This window comes from Oncorhynchus masou, chromosome 33 (assembly GCF_036934945.1).
Source record: "Oncorhynchus masou masou isolate Uvic2021 chromosome 33, UVic_Omas_1.1, whole genome shotgun sequence".
NCBI lineage: Eukaryota > Metazoa > Chordata > Actinopteri > Salmoniformes > Salmonidae > Oncorhynchus > Oncorhynchus masou.
In genome coordinates this window covers 10,284,915-10,305,242 of record NC_088244.1, presented here as the reverse complement: position 1 = coordinate 10,305,242, position 20,328 = coordinate 10,284,915, and the positions used below count along the sequence as shown (strand labels likewise).

General features: G+C 43.3%; 1 protein-coding gene across 3 annotated transcripts in view; it reads right to left on the bottom strand.

Annotated features, from left to right (window-relative positions):
* The window catches only part of LOC135527807 (protein NDRG3-like), a 70,305-nt gene extending 50,791 nt beyond the window's left edge, over window positions 1–19,514 (bottom strand). For all 3 annotated transcript variants that reach the window (XM_064956397.1, XM_064956400.1, XM_064956401.1), the window contains exon 1: window positions 19,354–19,514. The gene's annotated coding sequence lies outside the window, so the exon portion shown is untranslated. The remainder of the gene's footprint in view (window positions 1–19,353) is intronic.
* Window positions 19,515–20,328: the final 814 nt, after the last annotated feature.

Below are 20,328 nucleotides of genomic sequence, written 5' to 3'. Positions count from 1 at the left end.
TATAGGTACACTTCAACTATGACAGACAAAATGAGGGGAAAAAAATCCAGAATTTTTTTTTTTTTTAAATCACACTAGGATTTATGAATTTATTTGCAAATTATGGTGGAAAATAAGTATTTGGTCAATAACAAAGTTTCTCAACACACCGTTGCTGGTATTTTGGCCCATTCCTCCATGCAGATCTCCTCTAGAGCAGTGATGTTTTGGGGCTGTTGCTGGGCAACACGGACTTTCAACTCCCTCCAAAGATTTTCTATGGGGTTGAGATCTGGAGACTGGCTAGGCCACTCCAGGACCTTGAAATGCTTCTTACGAAGCCACTCCTTCGTTGCCCGGGCGGTGTGTTTGGGATCATTGTCATGCTGAAAGACCCAGCCACGTTTCGTCTTCAATGCCCTTGCTGATGGAAGGATGTTTTCACTCAAAATCTCACGATACATGGCCCCATTCATTCTTTCCTTTACACGGATCAGTCGTCCTGGTCCCTTTGCAGAAAAACAGCCCCAAAGCATGATGTTTCCACCCCCATGCTTCACAGTAGGTATGGTGTTCTTTGGATGCAACTCAGCATTCTTTGTCCTCCAAACACGACGAGTTGAGTTTTTACCAAACAGTTATATTTTGGTTTCATCTAACATCCTCCCAATCTTCTTGTGGATCATCCAAATGCTCTCTAGCAAACTTCAGACGGGCCTGGACATGTACTGGTTTAAGCAGGGGGACACGTCTGGCACAGCATGATTTGCGTCCCTGGCGGCGTAGTGTGTTACTGATGGTAGGCTTTGTTACTTTGGTCCCAGCTCTCTGCAGGTCATTCACTAGGTCCCCCCGTGTGGTTCTGGGATTTTTGCTTACCATTCTTGTGATCATTTTGACCCCACGGGGTGAGATCTTGCGTGGAGCCCCAGATCGAGGGAAATTACCAGTGGTCTTGTATGTCTTCCATTTTTCTAATTCCATTTTCAACTGCTCCCACAGTTGATTTCTTCAAACCAAGCTGCTTACCGATTGCAGATTCAGTCTTCCCAGCCTGGTGCAGGTCTACAATTTTGTTTCTGGTGTCCTTTGACAGCTCTTTGGTCTTGGCCATAGTGGAGTTTGGAGTGTGACTGAGATTGTGGATAGGTGTCTTTTATACTGATAACAAGTTCAAACAGGTGCCATTAATACAGGTAACGAGTGGAGGACAGAGGAGCCCCTTAAAGAAGAAGTTACAGGTCTGTGAGAGCCAGAAATCTTGTTTGTAGGTGACCAAATACTTATTTTCCACCATAATTTGCAAATAAATAAAGAAATCCTACAATGTGATTTTTTGGATTTTTCCCCCTCATTTTGTCTGTCATAGTTGAAGTGTACCTATGATGAAAATTACAGGCCTCTCATCTTTTTAAGTGGGAGAACTTGCACAATTGGTGGCTGACGAAATACGTAAATGCAAAGAAAATAACTTTTTGGTCAGTGTGGTGTGTGTAACCTTTATTTAACTAGGAACGTCAGGTAAGAAAGATTTTCAATGCTGGCCTACCACGGCCAAACCTGGACGACGCTGGGCCAATTGTGCTCCGACCTATTGGACTCCCAATCATGCCCGGATGTGATACAGCCTGAGATGCAGTACCTTAGACCGCTGCGTCCATGTATGTGTTTTAACTATACTAGGATGTTTAAAATGGCCACTAGCATTTTAAATATCAGTATCGTTGTTTTGGGGGCAAGGAAAATTAAAAAAATGTCATATTGGTGCATCACTAATATTCAGTTCTTAGCCAGTAATCAACAAAATTATAATAAAAAGGGTAGCCAGCCAGCTAAAGTTAGCTATTAGCCTAGCCAGCCTAGACAACCAGCACAGCTACGGTCGACATGCTAGAGCCCAACTACTGATGATCAGTTAACACAAAACAAAAACAACCGCAGAACTAAAGAGCAGATACCGTCGAATGGGACCCAGCCATCAATCTGTAAGTAAGCGTGAGGGAAATTCAATAGCGAGAACATTTCTAAATGGATAGCTTCCAGATGTCAAGGTGGAAAAAGTTACAAAACTTGCGTAGCCTACTTGGCAGAGAACATGACAAATAGTAGACAAAACAAAAAGGAGAAGAGACGAGGTACCACTGTTACACAATTAGAGCAAGCAAGAATGATTTTCTCTTTCGTTTAGAGTCTACTGCAAGAAGGCACCAGAGCCTGCAATGCTAAGCTTTGCAACTAGATAATACAGCCACAAAGACTGTGAAAATCAAGGTGTTGCTAACATTACCCAGCCTGAGCTAGCATACGAACACTTTAGCACAGAGTAGAACCTCTATATGACGTTGAGAAATAGTGCATTGTGGGTAGTTCCGAAGATATCTGGAAATAAGTTCAATATAAAAATAATAGTTATAGGTAAGCAGATCGTGACAACTAAGACTTTGACCACACAGTGTTGTTACTTTGGTCAGTAAAAACACATCCACCCTACCCTTTAAAGCAATGATATTTGAGTGATAGGGTTGTTTAAAAAAAAGTGTAGCTGCTTTTTTACAAGCCCCCCCCCCCCAAACAAGATGGTGATGTGTAAATTAGGCACGCATAGGCTATGCTGCAGCAAATGTACCTGTCGCAAGAAAACAATATGATACAACAATGTAAACTGCGAACCATATGAGATGCACCGTCTGTCCCCACTCTCAGCATTGATGACTGATCATGCAGACAGAAGCCATAGAGAAGCCAGATATAGACATTGCATATAATTTAACAATTCCATTTCACGTCATGCTGTTGATAGAAATAAATCTTTATATTTTACCCGTTTCTCAATTATTTATCCCTGGAAAAGGAAGTGGGTTCGGGCGGGAAATCTCAGTAAATCCAAGTTCCTGCAATTAAACCCTAGTCATGAGCACTGCAACAACAAAGACACGTGGATGAGTCGGTCAGTGATGGTGTAATAACACGCCCACACACAGACCTCTGACAAACACACACACCCACACAGCTGCAATCCCGCTAACCACGGCATACACAAGACATGACTGAGATGACCTTTTCCCTTGGAAAAAATAAATAATAAATCACTAAATTCTATTTTATAATAATATATAATATGTCAATCACAAACCCTTTCAAAATTAGGTTATGTAGCTCACGTCATCAATTATAATCTAATATAGCCTTATTTTCAGGAAGAAAGAATAAGAGATTAACATGTCAGATGAGTTGATAAATAATGAGTTTGAGAAAAGCAGTTGACAGAATAGCAGGGCTCGACATTAACGCCATCTTGTCCGGGACAAGTAACAATGAATATAGTCGGACAAGAAGAATACACTGCTCAAAAAAATAAAAGGGAACACTAAAATAACATCCTAGATCTGAATGAAAGAAATATTCTTATTAAATACTTTCTTTACATAGTTGAATGTGCTGACAACAAAATCACACAAAAATTATCAATGGAAATCAAATTTATCAAACCATGGAGGTCTGGATTTGGAGTCACACTCAAAATTAAAGTGGAAACCCACACTCCAGGCTGATCCAACTTTGATGTAATGTCCTTAAAACAAGTCAAAATGAGGCTCAGTAGTGTGTGGCCTCCACGTGCCTGTATGACCTTCCTACAATGCCTGGGCATGCTCCTGATGAGGTGGCGGATGGTCTCCTGAGGGATCTCCTCCCAGACCTGGACTAAGGCATCCGCCAACTCCTGGACAGTCTGTGGTGCAACATGGTGTCCCAGATGTGCTCAATTGGATTCAGGTCTGGGGAACGGGCAGGCCAGTCCATAGCATCAATGCCTTCCTCTTGCAGGAAATGCTGACACACTCCAGCCACATGAGGTCTAGCATAGTCTTGCATTAGGAGGAACCCAGGGCCAACCGCACCAGCATATGGTCTCACAAGGGGTCTGAGGATCTCATCTCGGTACCTAATGGCAGTCAGGCTACCTCTGGCGAGCACATGGAGGGCTGTGCGGCCCCCCAAAGAAATGCCACCCCACACCATGACTGACCCACCGTCAAACCGGTCATGCTGGAGGATGTTGCAGGCAGCAGAACGTTCTCCACGGCATCTCCAGACTCTGTCACATGTGCTCAGTGTGAACCTGCTTTCATCTGAAGAGCACAGGGCGCCAGTGGCGAATTTGCCAATCTTGGTGTTCTCTGGCAAATGCCAAACGTCCTGGGCTGTAAGCACAACCCCCACCTGTGGATGTTGGGCCCTCATACCACCCTCACGGAGTCTGTTTCTGACCGTTTGAGCAGACACATGCACATTTGTGGCCTGCCGGAGGTCATTTTTGCAGGGCTCTGGCAGTGCTCCTCCTGCTCCTCCTTGCACAACGGCAGAGGTAGCAGTCCTGCTGCTGGGTTGTTGCCCTACTCCAAATCTCCTGATGTATTGGCCTGTCTCCTGGTAGCGCCTCCATGCTCTGGACACAACGCTGACAGATACAGCAAACCTTCTTGCCACGGCTCGCATTGATGTGCCATCCTGGATGAGCTGCACTACCTGAGCCACTTGTGTGGGTTGTAGACTCAGTCTCATGCTACCACTAGAGTGAAAGCACCGCCAGCATTCAAAAGTGACCAAAACATCAGCCAGGAAGCATTGGAACTGAGAAGTGGTCTGTGGTCACCACCTGCAGAACCACTCCTTTATTGAGGGTGTCTTGCTAATTGCCTATAATTTCCACCTGTTGTCTATTCCATTTTCACAACAGCATGTGAAATTTGTCAGTGTTGCTTCCTAAGTGGACAGTTTGATTTCACAGAAGTGTGATTGACTTGGAGTTACATTGTGTTGTTTAAGTGTTCCCTTTATTTTTTTGAGCAGTGTAGATTTAAGATGTCGAAATGGACATGTTTAAAAAAAAAAACAAAAAAAAAAACATTAAGTGCCGGCCAGGTTTGGATCATAGGCCAACATTGGAAAAATATAAAAACACATTTTTCATGTTAAAACTGATGCTGACAGGAGGGAAGCACCAGAAAATGAAGCTGAACTTGAATGAGATTTTGAATTATATAAATATAGGCTAAAAGCCAGTCATGTTTGACAAATATAATGAAGGACAACTAACATTAACGTCTAAAAAGGTTTGATTCTGTCGACATACTCGAGGCACAGTTGGTTCAGATCAAAATGGTCACAAGGTCCGAGTGAAAGACGGTGCATGCTGCACACTGCACATCACCCACCTTGAATCTGAGAGGCGGCGGTCAGCATTTTGAAACTATTTAACCATACACTATTATCGTTTAAAACCTGGACGTTTTATGTTGTTTTATGAAGCATGTCTTACATTTACATTTAAGTCATTTAGCAGACGCTCTTATCCAGAGCGACTTACAAATTGGTGAATTCACCTTCTGACATCCAGTGGAACAGCCACTTTACAATAGTGCATCTAAATCATTTAAGGGGGGGGGGGGGGTTCTTACCTCGTTTCAAAGTAGCCTAGCCAAAATACAACCATACAAATGTTGAGGGAACTAACACTTCATGGCATTGAAACCAGCATTTCTCTCATGTTCCATTGGTTTTCAAATTGAACATTCTTTCATTGCCCAGCAACCAAGGCATAATCCTAGTCATATTAATAACTCCTAAATGTTGCTATTCGAGTCCCCTCTTTCTAATGGAGTAATTGTGTCTTGGTCACATGAAATCTCATGTGCACGCGGTGCACTTTTGAGAATGGTGTTTTTGGAACATGAGTGCATATGCCTATACTAGTCAACAGCCATGTATGTGTGCATTTGTTGAGCTTATAATATGAAGAAATAAAAAAAACTTGATTAACATTTTAAACTAAAAACGGTCTGATCTGTTCCATCAGCCTCATTGCTTTAAACTAAAACTGGCGTGCAGTGGCTGTATGATTTGTTAACTGTCCCTAAGTCAGTTTTAAACCGTAGACGTATTTATCGTCCGAGGGACGATGGATCTGCCTTAATTTCAAGCCCCGGAGGGAATTATTTTATAAAAAGATATGAAAAGTGTTTGGTTGTAATTGTAATATTATAGGCTACCAAAGGCGGCAGGCCTAGTGGTTAGAGCGTTGGGCCAGTAACCGAAAGGATGCTAGACCGAATCCCCAAGCTGACATGGTAAAAATCTGTCGTTCTGCCCCTGAACAAAGCAGTTAACTGTTCCTAGGCTGTCATTGGAAATAAGAATTTGTTCTTAACTGACTTGCCTAGTTAAATAAAGGTTAAATAAAAGTGTTTTTAAAAGAAGCGTGGCCAACCATCCTGCAGGAGAGCCTTAAAGGGACAGTGTTGTTTTTTTGAGACCGATATGCAGAGCAGCCAATAGGCAGAGTGTAGCCTACATTTGTGTCTGATTGTTGCAATGCATTTTATTTTGTAAAGTGGTTCCTTGCAGTGACCTGTGGTTTTGGACAAGCAAAATAATAGAATGTCAAGCCTTAGTATGGAGGGTCACAGCCAGGGCTATGGGGGGGGGGGGGGGGGGCAGGTGAGGATCGAGTGCAGCCAGACAGTGCTACTGTAACATAGGCCTTTCCCTTACAGTCCCCAGATCTGCCTAGACAGTTTTCTGCCCAGCACTGAGCATAGTTCATGTATCCTAGAGCAGAGGAATCATCAGCCAGCATTCTTTACCAAGACTAAAGACATTAGTTATGGATCCCCAATCACTTTCTGTAATGACAGAGAAACAGCCAGGCAGCGACACAGAAACAGCCAGGCAGCGACACAGAGAAACAGCCAGGCAGCGACACAGAGAAACAGCCAGGCAGCGACACAGAGAAACAGCGACACAGAGAAACAGCCATGCAGCGACACAGAGAAACAGCCAGGCAGCGACACAGAGAAACAGCCAGGCAGCGACACAGAGAAACAGCCAGGCAGCGACACAGAGAAACAGCGACACAGAGAAACAGCCATGCAGCGACACAGAGAAACAGCCAGGCAGCAACACAGAGAAACAGCCAGGCAGCAACACAGAGAAACAGCCAGGCAGCGACACAGAGAAACAGCCAGGCAGCGACACAGAGAAACAGCCAGGCAGCGACACAGAGAAACAGCCAGGCAGCGACACAGAGAAACAGCCATGCAGAGAAATCTGATTAGTCTTATTGAGAGACATAGCTCATGGCAACTCCTAACCCGATTTCTCAGACAGAGAGCCATGGCCCAGCTCAGCTCCCCCAATTCCCCCCACCCACCCAGCGCAACATCTGCCCAAACGGAACCTAAGTTGCCATGGTGACCAGTCTTCGTCATCAGGTGCGAGAAGAGATATCATTGGTTATCCCCATTCCCCAACCACACAATTAAAATATTAAGGATCTGCCTGTATTAATCGAATATGGCAAATGAAGATTAACTGAAATGATAAAAGATGGGACGGAAAAACGAGACAAGCAAATGGAGGGGAAGAGACTGGTTAAAGGAGGATCTTTAAGCCTTGAAACATTTGAGATATGAGATTGTGTATGGGTGGCATTGAGGGTGAGAAAAAAAACATTTAAATGCCTTTGAACGGGGTTTGGTAGTAGGTGCAGGCGCACTGGTTTGCGTCAAGAATAGCAATGCTGTTACATTATTCACCTTAAAACAGTTCCCGCGTGTATCAAAAATGGTCCATCATCCAAAGGACGTCCAGCCAACTTGACAACTTTTGGGAAGCATTGGAGTTAAAGTTGACCAGCATCCCTGTGGAACCGTTTCGTGGGGGTGCAACTCAATATTAAGAAGATGTCCTTAAATGTTTTGAACACTCAGTGTAGGTGGCAGTGTATTTAGCTACTGTCTACTCTTCCTGGTGTCCAGCAAAATTGAAGGCAGTTAGTTCAAAAAAACATTACAATACATTAAGTGTGCCCTCAGGCCCATACTCTACAACACAAAACGTGTGAACGTGTGTGTATAGTGTGTATGTCTGCATGTGTCTGTGCCCATGTGTTGCTTCACAGTCCCGACTGTTCCATAATGTGTATTTTACATTTCTTAACCTAATTTTACTGCTTGCATGAGTTACTTAATGTGGAATAGAGTTCCATGTAGTCATGGCTCTATGTAGTACTGTGCACCTCTCAGTCTGTTCTGGACTTGGGGACTGAAGAGACCTCTGGTGGCATGTCTTGTGGGTATGCATGGGTGTCTGAGCTGTGTGATAGTAGTTCAGACAGACAACTCTGTGCATTCAACATGTCAATACCTCTTACAAGTAGTGATGAAGTCAATCTCTCCTCCACTTTGTGCCAGGAGAGATTGACATGCATATTACTCATGTTAGCGCTCTGTGTACATCCAAGGGCCAGTCCCGCTGCCCTGTTCTGAGCAAATTGCAATTTTCCTAAGTCCCTCTGTGGCATGACCACACGACTAAACAGTAGTCCAGGTGCAACACACCTAGGACCTGCCTTGTTGATAGTGTTGTTAAGAATGCAGAGCAGTGCTTTATTATGGACAGACTTCTCCCTATCCTAGCTACTGTTGTATGGATGTTTTGACCATGACAGTTTACAATCCAGGGTTAGTCCAAGCAGTTTAATCTCCTTAACTTGCTCAATTACCACATTCATTACAATATTTAGTTAAGGTTTAGAGTTTGGTGAATGGTTTGTCCCAAATACAATGCTTTTAGTTTTTGAAATATTTAGAACTTACTCCTTGCCACCCATTCTGAAACGAACTGCAGCTCTTTGGGATAGGGGGCAGCATTTTCACTTTTGGATAAATGGCGTGCCCAATTTCAACTTCCTGCTACTCATGCCAAGAATATAAGATATGCATATTATTAGTAGATTTGTATAGAAAACTGAAGTTTAAAACTGTTTGAATCATGTCTCTGAGTATAACAGAACTTATGTAGCAGGCAAAACCCCGAGGACTAACCATTCAGAATGATTTGAGGTCACTGTCTCTTCATTGGGTTCTCATGGGGAAACGATATTCCTTAGGCACTTGTTTGCAGTTCCTACCACTTCCACTGGATGTCACCAGTCTTTGGAATTTGGTTGAGGTTATTCCTTTGTGCAATGAAGAAGTACAGCCATCTTGGTAAAGGGTAATGCGGTTGAGAGTTGGCCAAGACTTGAAAAGTAGTGTTAGTTTCCTCTCGTCCTCTATTGAAAACAGATCGACCAGTCTTCAATTTGATAGATTATTAACGTTTAAAAATACCTAAAGTTGTATTACAAAAGTATTTAGAAATGTTTACAGGTAACGAGATATTTTGTAGTGACTTTTTTCCTAGATCAAACGCGCCAAATAAAATGGACATTTTGGATATATATGGACGGAATTAAATCGAACAAAAAAGGACCATTTCTGATGTTTAATGGGACATATTGGAGTGCCAACAAAAGAAGCTCGTCAAAGCTAAGCCATGATATATATTTTATTTCTGCGTTGTGTAGCACCTGCAGGGTTGAAATATGCTACTCTGTTTACTCTTCAACCTCAGGAAGCTGAAAAAAATTTGGCTTATCACCAAAAGCACTCAAACTTCTACAGATGCACAATCGAGAGCATCCTGTTGGGCTGTATCACCGCCTGGTACGGCAACTGCTCCGCCCACAACCGTAAGGCTCTCCAGAGGGTAGTGAGGTCTGCACAACGCATCACCAGGGGTAAACTACCTGCCCTCCAGGACACCTACGCCACCCGGTCACAGGAAGGCCATAAAGATCAATGACAACAACCACCTGAGCCACTGCGTGTTCACCCCGCTATCATCCAGAAGGCGAGGTCAGTACAGGTGCATTAAAGCAGGGACCGAGAGACTGAAAAACAGCTTCGATCTCAAGGCCATCAGACTGTTAAACAGCCACCACTAACATTGAGTGGCTGCTGCCAACACACTGACTCAACTCCAGCCACTTTAATAATGGGAAATGTAAGATCTATCACTAGCCACTTTAAACAATGCTACCTAATATAATGTTTACATACATATGAGATGAATAATGTAGGGTATATACTGTACTCGATACCATATACTGCATCTTGCCTATGCCGTTCTGAACCATCACTCATTCATAGATCTTTATGTACATATTCTTTTTCCCTTTATACACACAAGTGTAAGGTAGTAGTTTTGGAATTGTTAGGTTAGATTACGCGTTGGTTATTTCTGCATTGTCGGAACTAGAAGCAGAATCATTTCGCCACACTCGCATTAACATCTGCTAACCATGTGGATGTGACAAATACATTTGATTTGCTATCATCAGATAGTAGCATCTTATATGCTTTCGCCGAAAAGCCTTTTTAAAAATCTGACATGTTGGCTTGATTCACAACGAGTGCAGCTTTAATTTAGTATCTTACATGTGTGATTTAATGAAAGTTTAATTTTATTTGAATCTGGCGCTCTGCATTTTCCCTGGCTTTTGGCCAAGTAGGACGTGACTGTCCCCCTATCCTAGAGAGGTTAAGTGCTGTAGTCATTTCAGTCCCTGTGGTAGCTGACGTGTATAGTGTTAAGTCATCAGCATGGATAGACAGTGGCTTTAGGCAAAGGCATGTTGCTCTTAAGATTGAAAAAAGTAAGGGGCTTAGACAACTGCCCTGCGGAATTCCTGATTTTACCTGGATTTTGTTGGAGAGGTTTCCATTAAAGAACATGCTCTGTGTTGTTAGACATGTAACTATTTATTCACAATATAGCAGGAGGTGTAAAGCCATAACACACGTTTGTCCAGCAACAGACTATGATCGTTAATGTCAAAAGCCGCACTGAAATTTAACAAAGCAGCCCCCACAATCTTGGAGGCGACTGAGGGGAGGACGACTCATAATGCCTGGAACGGAGTAAATGGAATGGCATCAAATACCATGTGTTTGATACCATTCCACTCAAGCCATTACCACAAGCCCGTCCTCCCCAATTAAGGTGCCACCAACCTCCTGTGATAGATAGAGGAAGAGTGCAAGTAATGTGCAGCAGGTGGTTGTGGCTCTGGGAACTGGGATGTGGCTCTGGGATGTGGCTCTGGCAGCTGGGATGTGGCTCTGGCAGCAGGGATGTGGCTCTGGCAGCTGCTGGAGTAATCTGGGAGCCCAATCACAGGGCTGATGGTCTGATAGTTCTGCAGGACAGTGTGACTGAGCCTGGGCAGCAGACAGGCCACAGGGGGGTGGGGGGGGGGGGGACAGTCAGGGAACAGTGGAGAGACAGCACCACTCTGGCCATGCTAGTGGGTAATTACCTCCCATCACTGGACCCAGACTGTGCAGTCAGAGCCCATTAGAACTTCGCTCCTGGACCACTGGCAGTCTGCATCTGTGATTAGAATTTTTAAAAACTGTGACATAGGGGCCAGTACAGAGTTATGTTTCAGATCCTTGGGTCACTGGACCGGGTCCCCTAAAACCCAAGAATGTTCAGCAGTCTGGGCATTTGTCAGACCAGTCCGACTGTTCCATTGCACATTTGGGTAAAGTTTATGCCAAAAACACAAGGGAATAAAGATGGGCTGTCAATAAACTAGCCCAGCTGGCAGTCTGTCTAGTTGCCACTGCATGATGGGCAACAGAAGCAAGCACCAGAGCCCCTGTGGTTCGGGCATCACAGATTTACATGAACTTTTTCCATTTCCTAATCCTTAGAGCATCTTCCATTGACATTATAACATGCTGTTATGGGGTTATACTTCTATGGGGGATAATATGTACGTCTTCCCTGTCACCTACTGAGTTTCAATTTAAACCAGCTGTAATTCACTCTCATTGTCTTACGTCAGGAGATGTCATTCCTACATGACACTTTGCTGTGCTCTCTGGTCCAGAAAGACTAAGGAAACGCACAGGCCATTTACTGATTAAAGTCCCCCCCCCCCCACACACACACCTCTCCATGAGAATTATTTTGACACCACTGAGCCATTTATTCACAACCTGGTTAACACTCTTCAATTGCTTCCCACGTCATGCTTTGTCCACATTTTAGCCTAGATAATGACACCTCACAGTAGGGGTGTGAAAGTTTAAATGAAATTGGGATTCTTAACCTTTAGGGAAAAAAAATCCCGAACCGAAAAACTGTTTGGTTTTCTAAAACAAAATGTCACAGTGCAGTTATCACAAAACTACCACTAACAGGTTCTGATCATCATTACCATAAAAGGGAAACATTTAAATTGAAAATTTAAATTGAACAAAATACCTAACGCAACAATGCTAGGAGATATGCATCTTTCACATGATTTGCCGTGGTTATAAAGCGCCATCATTGTTCACAGTTGGACAAATGGCATGAAGGCGAGAAAGGGAAGCAAAGTCCTGTATGGCCAATTGACAATACTTTGAGTAGATAAATGAGAAGGTGGTGAAGTTTTAGGAGGTGGAAATGAGCTAGAGTGGCAGTATGGGTGCAATGCTTAACCATCTGAAAGGGAGGCACGGTGAGACCCAAACAGAGGCGATGAGGGACGGAGTGAGAAAAATCACAGCGTTGATTACAGAAAAGATTGCAGTTGACATGCAGCCATTGTCAATGGTAGAGGATGTTGGCTTCAATGCCTGATGGCATATCTAGAACCAGACTACAAGATGCCATGTAAAAAATAAAGTGCGTGATGGTCTGGATTGAGAAATTGTACACCGATTGCTCTACAAGTACAAAGCGCAAGCTATCGAACACCATATGTGGCGTTAACAACAGATTGTTGGATGTATATGAACACGCTGTCATACATCACTGCAGGGAGCCATCACACTGATGAGAGGTGAGTCATACATCACTGCAGGGAGCCATCACACTGATGAGAGGTGAGATATGAAGTCCCATGTACTGACCTGAGAACATGGGGTGAGTAACACAGCAGAGAACCTAAAAACGTCATGACCTACCATCGTTGCCGAGTGGGTGGGGGACAACAGTAAGGCGAGCACCGTCTGGTATCCAGGACTGGGGTACATTGAACTGAATCACCCCCCCCCCCAATCGGTCATACGCAGGGCCATATCGGTTTTGTGAAATTCACATGTCATTTTTTTTTTCTTTCTTTAAACTATGAAATAAAAAAAATGAGCAGTTTAAAGTTTAAGACTTTATTTCTCATGTTTACCTTATATTTCACAACACCAGATTTAGTCCTAGTGTGCCACATCCTTCTTGGCTAAAGAAAATTAATAAATTGTTCCATGTTGGAAGCTGTCTGGGCGGAGAGAAAACACAAATGGTCACACACACACCAGGCTACAAACAGATCAGTGAGTTTGAAACAGCCAGGTGACCGCCGTGCCATCTGTCAACCACGGCTACTTAAGTCGATGGACCCAGTGTAAGGCCTAATATGATATCCACACTGTCACTATACTGTATTAAAGATGCATGGAAGCCAGGGGGGGAGAGAGAGAGTAATGACAAAGCCCGGGGCTCTCTAGGCTCATTTATACACACGCCGAGTCTCAGCTGTGTGTGTGGGTGGTTTCCATTAGCGTCTCATTGTACGGAGGGGAAGAGTCTAACAAAGGGAGCCTCATTCAACCCCTTTGTCTTTGAGTTTATTTCAAAAAGGAGGACTGAACTGTCATTCCACAGATGCAGCAGGTCCATGGGTATAATTGCAGGGCTGGAATGTGGAGGAGACAAACTTCCGATGCTACACAAGTGTATCACATATAACAGTCTCTCTGCAGCAGGGGATCAAATCTAATTGTATTTGTCACATAAAATACGTGTAGACTAACAGTGAAATGCTTCCTCACGGGCCCTTCCCAACAACACGGAGAGAAAAATAATACACAATGAGTAACGACAACTTAGATATGTAGATATGGTAGATATGTACATATAGGTAAGTGACTAGGCAACAGGATAGATACAAATAGTATCAGAAGAGAATGTGAAAAGTCAAGAGTTAGTGCAAAAAGGATCCATGCAGATAGTCCAGCTAGTTATTTAGTAGTCTTATGGCTTGGGGGTAGAAGCTGTTCAGGGTCCCGTTGGTTCCAGACTTGCTGCATTGGTACCGCTTGCTGTGCGGTAGCAGAGAGGACAGTCTATGACTTGGGTGGCTGGAGTCTGAACATTTGTAGGGCCTTCATCTAACACCATCTGCTATAGAGGTCCTGGATGGCAGGAAGCTCGGCCCCAGTGATGTACCGGGCCGTATGCACTACCCTCTGTAGCGCCCTGCGGTCGGATGCCAAGCAGTTCCCATACCACGCCATGATGCATCCAGTCAAGATGTTCTCAATGGTGCAGCTGTGTAACTTGTTAAGGATCTATGCCAAATCTTTTCAGCCTCCTGTAGGGGAAGAGGCGTTATCATGCCTTCTTCACAACTGTGTTGGTGTGTGTGGACCATGATCATTCTTTAGTGACGTGGACACTGGAAACTTGAAACTCTTGACCAGCTCCACCACAGCACTGACGATGTGGAGTGGGTCAAGTTCTCAGTGTCCACGTCACGAAGGAATGATCAAATGGACGTGCGCATCGTCATTGGCGGTCAGACCTACCACGTGTCTCGTCAGCAAACTTTAAAAGGTTCTGGAGTCGTGCGCGGTCACACAGTCGTAGGTGAACATAGAGTACAGGAAGGGACTAAGCACGCACCCTGAGGGCCCCCCCCGTGTTGAAGGTCTGTGTGGCGGATGTGTTGTTGCCTACCCTCACTACCTGGGGCGGCCCGTCAGGAAGTCCAGGATACAGTTGTTCAGGCCCATGTTCCTGAGCTTAGTGATGTGCTTGGAGCTGAGCTGTAGTCAATGAACAGCATTCTCACACAAGTGGCCCTCTTGTCCAGGTGGGAGAGGGTAGTGTGGAGTGCAATAGAGATTGCGTCATCTGTGGATCTGTTGGGGCGGTATGTGAATTGGAGTGAGTCCAAGGGGTCTGGAATGATGGTGTGGAGCCATGACCAGCTAAAGATGCATGTCATGGCTAAAGATGTGAGTGCAACGGGGAGATGGTCATTTAGACAGGTTACCTCGGCATTGTTTGGCACAGGGACTATAAACTCACGTCACTCCAGCAAGCTAAAGGTCACCCAACTCCATCCATGCATCTCACAAAACCCACACTAAAGTGACTAAACTACTAACATTCGGGTTTATTTTATTCCAGTGCAGCCCCCAAAGTCTGGCTCTCCTCTGGCACTGGTTTCACAGTGATCCACCTGTGGAGTGCTGCCAGGTCAGGCATTGGAGTCCCCTACTCATGGTCAGCTAATGGAGAGAGAGAGTCTGTATGAGCACCAGCCAGAATGCTAGGAGAATAAGGTTGGCAGACTGAGCACTGCAAAGTGACACACTCGTGACTCGTCTCCATTACATATTGAGGTTGGTATTCAAGACGCAACGGAGCAGACGAGGGTGACATCTGCTTCCAAACAGAGAGGGGGGAAATGGAGACACCCTCATCTGGCAATACAGCAAGGAGAGGGAGAGTAGCCTGGCTAGGGGACCGTGTCCAAGCAGCCAGGACAGGCCACAGGAGAGGTAATAAGGCTATCCAGACGGCAGGCAAAAACCTCTGACAGAATATTCTTTATGAGCCGTTGGGCTGGGTAACGAGCGTTTGATGTTAGCTCGTTCCTTTGCGTTGCTTTGTATTCCCCACCCTCTCTACCTGAGTAACTGTGCTTACTAATACACAGCCAAGGGACCTGCTCCTCCTGGGCAATGCTCAGCCAAGTTTGTGATGTTGGAAGGGAAAAATATCTAAATATAGAAATGCTCAGCCTAAATTACATGTGGGTATATTTGGAGCATTTCAGCTCATCTTTATTTTAGCAGGGAGTCCCATAGAGGCCAATATCCATTTCACAAAGGTGCCCTGCATATAGGCCCGACACAATATCAGGGAGCAGCTCGTGCTTTCTCTGTTCTGTGAGACAACACCCGCTGAAACCAGTCTTGTTTGGGTAGCCTAATTGGTAATGCCATTGCCCAGCTTTTACCAGGCGTCTCTGCAGTGCTGCTGCTCGGACAGTGGCGGTCATGGAATTCTGTATGACGGTAATAGGCCAGCCAAATGACCACGGGCGCCGTGATAACCATTAGAATAGCAACAAATCATTTACACTCACATATTGATTCAACTCAACTGACAATACAAAAACTACATTCCATTGCATGAGCCATATCAGCGAACATCATTTGAATGAGCATTCAACATTACCACGGACATTATGGCGTCACAATACCAAGCAGTCATTGTGAGTGTAACCATAGCTGTGTTCGAATACCCATACTAACATACCGTATACTTAAGGAGTATCTACTACATACTATTACTTCATTTTAGTATACTGTAAACTAACGGTATCGTTTCAGCTGAGCATACTAGTTGCCTGTCTGCCAGAAGTTGATACTCTTGCTAGCTTGTTAGTTAGATAGCATATAATTAATATACTGCCTGGCAAGTTCGCTGTATTAGTAGCCAACTGACGTTAGGTAACCAGCTAACATACCGGTGGTACATACTGCTGTAATGATATGCGGTTCGTAAGGATAGCGTAGCTAACAAATTGTCAGCCAACATTACATTGCTCAACATTTGTCGTAATTAGCTAAACTCAATGAATTTGTATCCGCTCTCGTCGGACATTGGCTGCATATTTTCCACCATTTTCTTCAAATCTGAAAAAGTTACGAAGACACGTCCATTTTCTGAAGAATTGCATTACGGGCCCAAAAGTACAGAAATAGTGTCCACTGCGTGTATACTTCGTATTTTGGAGAATTTAGTACGACATCCGGGAACTTTTGGCATACTAACTATATCCATACTATGACCAATAAGCATACTAACTATATCCATACTAACTATATCCATACTATGACCAATAAGCATACTAACTATATCCATACTATGACCAATAAGCATACTAACTATATCCATACTAACTATATCCATACTATGACCAATAAGCATACTAACTATATCCATACTAACTATATCCATACTATGACCAATAAGCATACTAACTATATCCATACTATGGCCAATAAGCATATTAACTATATCCATACTAACTATATCCATACTATGACCAATAAGCATACTAACTATATCCATACTATGACCAATAAGCATACTAACTATATCCAATAAGCATACTAACTATATCCAATAAGCATACTAACTATATCCAATAAGCATACTAACTATATCCAATAAGCATACTAACTATATCCATACTATGGCCAATAAGCATACTAACTATATCCAATAAGCATACTAACTATATCCAATAAGCATACTAACTATATCCAATAAGCATACTAACTATATCCAATAAGCATACTAACTATATCCAATAAGCATACTAACTATATCCAATAAGCATACTAACTATATCCATACTATGGCCAATAAGCATACTAACTATATCCAATAAGCATACTAACTATATCCAATAAGCATACTAACTATATCCAATAAGCATACTAACTATATCCATAATATGGCCAATAAGCATACTAACTATATCCATACTATGGCCAATAAGCATACTAACTATATCCAATAAGCATACCAACTATATCCAATAAGCATACTAACTATATCCATAATATGGCCAATAAGCGTACTAACTATATCCATACTATGACCAATAAGCATACTACATACTCAATTTACATAACAAATAGTATGGTTAGTATGAGTATACGAACACTGCTCATGAGTTTACCAGTCAAAATCGCCAGGGTTAGAGGTTCCAAGCCCATTCTATTCATTGTTTGCTACAACACCTTTCTTGTTTCAGCAAGGGACAAAAGTTATTACGTTGCTAAGAGTCCATGTTATCACAGAAACAGACTCGACCGCACGAATGTCTGGCCGGCCAGTCTTCAGTCGACTGTTCGTAAATAAATGAACGGTTATGGCGGTTATTTTACTTTCATGACGGTCTACATCACAGCTGTCAAACTCATTCCACGGAGGGCCGAGTGTCTGCTAGCATTTTTAATACGCCCGCTAGCGCCCATCCACACAGTAGCCGATGCGCAATCATAAAATATGTTGGACCTTTAGGACGACAACCTCAATCACAACTGTGTAACGTACAATTTCACGTGGTCATTGAGTGTAATAGTGAGGTTGGCTGCTGTCATTACATTGCTTAATCACAATTATATAAATTACAGACATCAACCAACCCCCTAGCAGTTATTAAATGGACAAAAACAATTGACTAAACCAATGCCAAATTGAATGAAACTCAGGGGGTATAAATGGGCCCAGGGGATACAATGTTCACCATTGATTACATAGTAGTGGTGCCTTCTTCCCCTCCCCTCCTCCAAGGATGGAGAGAACTGTCCTGCACCACAGCTGTGCAGCAGCTGTTGTATGTAACACAAAAACCTGCAAAATCCAGCTCAAGTACAGTAGAAGGCTGTGCTTGCTTCAGTAGCCCTGGGGGGGGGGTGGGGGTGGGGGGGGTGGGGGTGGCGCAGCATCATCTCTTGCCATTGCAAACAGAACTCACCTGTCTTGGGAAGAGAGTATATTCTAAAGTTCCTTTCCTTTATAATTTCCAAGCAGTAGGGTCCATTATGAAAAGTACATATCATTATTACAGTTTAAAAAGTACATCAATCCAGGGGCTGCAGATTATGTACAGGGACGAAGCACAATTCAACCCTCAATGTTAGTTTCTGAACAGAACGCCATCATTTGTGTGTAGGTTTACTGTATGGTTGCAGAGGCCATCTGGACTCCTAAACAGCTGTCACTAATCTCATGGCTTTGCTGGCATTTGTTTGTGTTTTTAAATCCCTGTATTTTGGGAATCTAGGTTAGCAGCACGAATATACAATCAAAGGGACACTTTACCGGGGGATAGCTATGTTTAAAAGGGCATGGCTCTTCTGCCAAGGACTTGCTTCTCTGTAACTAGACATTGACAGTCCATCTCCCTAAATCCCTTGCCCTGTGTTCTGATTCTTAATGTGAAATCGTTCAAGGGAATAGGTTAACAGTATCACAATAACTATACATACACACCCAATATAGCTATAACTAACGGTTTGGGTGACTAGTTAGCATCTCAAGTCCTGGCTAGCTAACTTGAGCTAGGATTGCACCAAAGACAGGCTACTCTTCCAACCACTCTCTGCTGGTCCAATGGTCGTTAACTAGCCAAGTTAAACGGTAACGTTTAGCTATTAACACGTGTGAAAATGTTAATCAAATTAAATTACAAGGATTACGCTGGGCTTCATCGATAACTAGCTTAATCAATTAACGTTGAACTAGCTAGCTACAATTAGTTAACTACTGTTAGCAGCTCGCTAACGTTGTCTAGCCGAGAACAACGCACTTTACCAAACCTTTGCTTTGGCTAAGAAAATCAACAACTGCCATACAAACATCTTAGCTACACACGGTTTATATCCGAGAATGCACCATGCTACTCACCCGTTGATTTAGGATAAAACAGTGGGGAAAGCAGTCGGACTGGCTGTCTCGTAGTGCTCGAACCGACGGAGACCAACTGAAACCAGCAGCACGCTGATCTGACACATGAAAGGACCCTTCAATGTGTAAATGGAGACCAACTCGAATACATTTCCATTCAACCCGAACCTAGAGGATGACCAGTATGAGTGATAGAGGTATATATACTGTGACTTCCTTCAGCTGTGTTGCTTTGTATCTGAATCAGTTTTATTTGAGAATAAAAATTTATCTAAAAATGAATATTGATATTGACCTAGTTACTTTCCCGAGATTGATTCTGGGCAATGTTAGATCGTCAATTCGCATATCATATGCTTGCTCGTCTAGTCTGAATTATAATGTTCGAAGAGAAACACGTAATTTAGATAAATAAAAAGGTTTATTTTCTTGCATGGACATCTTAAATAATTATTTATTAAACAAAAATAGCACAATTCCAGTGTTGGGTCCTGGGTAAAGCTAAATCTCAGTCCTCTCATGACAAAATCTATTACATTAAAAAAAACATTGATAAGTCTGACGCTGCCAACATACAGCTGAAATATAAAATATTATCGACCAGTGAAACAAACAGGAAGGGAAAACAAATCATTCTGAAATGGGTCACATTAAACATCAATTTGCGGCTCCAGTGGCGCATTGGTCTAAGGCACTGCATCTCAGTGCTAGAGGGGTCACTACAGACCCTGGTTTGATTCCAGGCTGTATCACAACCAGCCATGATTGGGAGTCCCATTGGGGGCACACAATTTTCCCAGCGTCAGGGTTTGGCCGGGGTAGGCCGTCATTGTAAATTGTTCTTAACTGACTTTTCTAGTGATGATTAGAATGTGCAATAATTTGACATTTCTGGTTAAATGGCTGTTAATTAAAATGTGGGAAGTTAGCTTAATGAGAGGAGGTGGGCAGAGACGACGGGATGCGCAAAGCAGT